Below are 4,194 nucleotides of genomic sequence, written 5' to 3'. Positions count from 1 at the left end.
GAATGAGAGAGAAAAGAGAGGAGGGGAGAGAGAAAGAGGGAAGGGGAGAGAGAGGGAGAGATGGATATAGAGAAATAAAGGGGAGGAGGAGAAAGAGGGAGAAGGAAAGAGAGAGATAGATAGAGAGAAGGGGGAGAGAGAGAAAAGAAAGAGAGGAGGAGAGAGAAAAATAGGAGAGAGAGAGAGAGAGAAAAGGAAGAGAAGATGAGAGAGAGAGGAGGGGGGAGAGAGAGAAATAGGAGAAAGAGGAGCGAGAGAGGAAGAGAAAGAGAGGGAGGGGGAGAAAGAGAGAGAGAGAAGGAAGAAAGAAGAGGAGGGGGAGAGAAAAAGAGAGAGATGGAAAGAAGGAGATAAGAAAAAGTTACTCGTATCATTTAGAAAGAAAATTATTTATATTAGAAAAAATTATTTATAGAAAATACCGAAAAGAGATAAGAAAGAAAAAGGAACGAAAGCAATAGAAGGGATTTCATTATTTACAAATGTTACTCATATCATTTAGAAAGAAAAAAATTAGACTAAAAAAATTCAGTTAATTTTTTTTTAAAAATTTGAATTTTTGTATGTAAAAATATTAATTTTTGTGTAAAAATATATTTTTACATGTAAAAACTAATACTATATTTTTGGTTAACCAATAACTAGTTTGGTTTATGGATTAACCAAACCATGAACACCCCTATTTATACGTACACATAACCTAAAATTTTCAAATTTCAAAATTTGAATTCAAAATCAAAATTAAAGAAACGATTCTCTCCATTCTTTGTTTTCAGTTTTATCTCTTTCTCTGCTTCTTCGGTTCTTCTCCTTCTTTACCTTTTTCACCTTCAGTTTCTTTTCCTTTTTTCTCCTACGTTCACTAATTTTGTTTTTGTATAATCTTCTTCTTCTTTTTCTTCTTCCTAATTTAAGTTAGAGGTGGAGATTATAGAATTCATGTACGTATCAAGCATTCAATCCATCTCTCAGATAATCAACTTTCGATTTTCTTCTTACCATAACCGTCTTTCTTTCTCTATCTTCTCTCATGTCTTTCTCTCCTAGATTTATATATCTCTCTGCATAACTTTTTTTCTTTTATTTTTGTTTTGTCTGTCTTCTCTTTGTCAAGCGGAGAGTTCTTGATGGTATTATGGCACGGTATTTGTTGCAGGGAAGCAGAGGAAAAAAGTAGAGACACGACAGGAAGGAGTGAGAGATGGATACTGGCGTCGATAACAATGGGATGATTCCGATGGCGATAGATAGCACGAAAGAGTCACAATTGCAGTGCTGGAAGCGGCCAACAACGGTCTTGGTGCGATGATTCTGTATGCTCTGCTTATGTAAGTGGCCATCGTCTTCTTCAAATGAAAGTATATATAAGATTTCTAATTTTATCCGTACTCATACTCTGATTTTTTAATATTATTTTTTATATAAAATGTGCCTTCTATGATGAAGTTAAGTGTGTTCCTTATTATTTGATCTGATGTATATGTTCTAATTTTGGTAAGATTTGAAATGTTATTGTTGTTGTGCAGAGTCTTCTTTGTCTGGTGTGGAGTTGTTGATGCAGAAAATCTAGAACCTCATTGTTGTTGGAATCACGCTTACAATTCTGCACAACTAACCAGCAAGTGCACTGGGTCGTCCAAGTAATACCTTACGTGAGTAAGGATCGATCCCACGGAGATTGTCGACTTGAAGCAAGCTATGGTTACCTTGTAACTCTTAGTAAGGAGATTGATAATAAAAAGGGTTTTTGGTTGCAATGTAAAAAAAGAGCATGAAATAAAAGGTACTTGTGATTCACTAATGGAGAACATGTTGGAGTTTTGGAGATGCTCTGTCATCTGAATCTCTGCTTTCCTACTATCTTCTTCTTCACGCACGCAAGGCTCCTTCCATGGCAAGGCGTGTGTAGGGTGTCACCATTGTCAATGGCTACTTCCCATCCTCTCAGTGAAAATGGTCCATGTGCGCTGTCACCGCATGGCTAATCATCTGTCGGTTCTCGATCATGTTGGAATAGAATCCAATGATCCTTTTGCATTTGTCACTACGCCCAACACTCGCGAGTTTGAAGCTCGTCACAGTCATCCCTTCCCAGATCCTATTTGTAATACCACAGACAAGGTTTAGACTTTCCGGATCCCAGGAATGGCCGCCAATAATCCTAGCTTATACCACGAAGACTCTAGATGCACGAATTTGAACATTGTTGTCTGGAAAGGTACTCAAAGTCGTGAACCAGGAATTCAAGAGATACACATTCAATCTAAGATAGAACGGAGGTGGTTGTCAGGCACGCATTCATAAGTTTAGAATGGTGATGAGTGTCACAGATCATCATATTCATCATGTTTAAGTGCGAATGAATATCTTAGAATGGAAACAAGCGTGATTGAATAGAAAACAGTGGTAATTGCATTAATCCATCGAGACACAGCAGAGCTCCTCACCCCCAACAATGGAGTTTAGAGACTCATGCTATAGAGATACAATGTAAAACGTGAAAATGTCATGATGAACAAAATAAATCTCTAAAAGTAGTTTTTATACTCAACTAGTAACCTAGGTTTACAAAAAATGAGTAAACTAAGATAGGTAGTGCAGAAATCCACTTCTAGGGCCCACTTGGTGTGTGCTTGGGCTGAGCATTGGAGCTTTAACGTGCATAGGCTATTCCTGGAGTTAAACGCCAGCTTTGGTGCCAGTTTGGGCGTTTAACTCCAACTTTTATGCCAGTTCTGGCGTTTTGACGCTAGAAAAGTGCAGAGAGCTGGCGTTTTGACGCCAATTTATGTTATCAAAACTCGCTCAAAGTATTGACTATCATATATTTCTGGAAAGCCGTGGATGTATACTTTCCAACGCAATTGGAAGCACGCCCTTTGGAGTTCTGTAGCTCCAGAAAATCCACTTTGAGTGCAGGGAGGTTAGAATCCAACAGCATCTGCAGTCCTTTGTCAGCCTCTGAATCAGATTTTTGCTCAGGTCCCTCAATTTCAGTCAGAAAATACCTGAAATCACAGAAAAACACACAAACTCATAGTAAAGTCTAGAATTGTGAATTTCGCTTAAAAACTAATAAAAATATACTAAAAACTAACTAAATCATACTAAAAACTATATAAAAATAATGCCAAAAAGCGTATAAATTATCCGCTCATCACAACACCAAACTTAGATTGTTGCTTGTCCTCAAGCAACTGAAAAAAATAGGATAAAAAGAAGAGAATATATAATGAATCCCACAGTATCAATGAAACTTAGTTCTAATTAGATGAGCGGGGCTTGTAGCTTTTTGCTTCTGAACAGTTTTGGCATCTCACTTTATCCTTTGAAATTCAGAATGATTGGCATCTATAGGAACTCAGAATTTTAGATAGTGTCATTGATTCTCCTAGTTAAGTATGTTGATTCTTGAACACAGCTACTTTATGAGTCTTGGCCGCGGCCCTAAGCACTTTGTTTTCTAGTATTACCACCGGATACATAAATGCCACAGACACATAACTGGGTGAACCTTTTCAGATTGTGACTCAGCATTGCTAAAGTCCCTAGTTAGAGGTGTCCAGAGTTCTTAAACACACTCTTTTGCTTTGGATCACGACTTTAACCACTCAGTCTCAAGCTTTTCACTTGGACCTGCATGCCACAAGCACATGGTTATGGACAGCTTGATTCAGCCGCTTAGGCCTGGATTTTATTTCCTTGGGCCCTCCTATCCATTAATGCTCAAAGCCTTGGATCCTTTTTACCCTTGCCTTTTGGTTTAAAGGGCTATTGGCTTTTTCTGCTTGCTTTTTCTTTTTCTTTTCTCTCTCTTTATTTTCGCCATTTTTTTCGGCTACTTTTTCTTGCTTCAAGATTCAATTTCATGATTTTTCAGATTATCAATAACATTTCTCTTTGTTCATCATTCTTTCAAGAGCCAACAACTTTAACATTCATAAACAACAAGATAAAAAATAAGCACTGTTCAAGCATTCATTCAGAAAACAAAAAATATTGCCACCACATCAAAATAATTAAACTAGTTTCAAGATAAAATTTGAAATTCAAGTACTTCTTGTTCTTTTGTAATTAAGCACATATTTCATTTAAGAGAGGTGAAGGATTCGTGGAGTTATTCATAGCTTTAAGACATAGACACTAGACACTAATGATCATGTAGTGAAGGCACAAACATAGATAGAGCATACA

This window comes from Arachis stenosperma, chromosome 2 (genome assembly GCF_014773155.1).
Source record: "Arachis stenosperma cultivar V10309 chromosome 2, arast.V10309.gnm1.PFL2, whole genome shotgun sequence".
Taxonomy (NCBI): domain Eukaryota; kingdom Viridiplantae; phylum Streptophyta; class Magnoliopsida; order Fabales; family Fabaceae; genus Arachis; species Arachis stenosperma.
Note: the sequence above shows the minus strand (reverse complement) of the source record.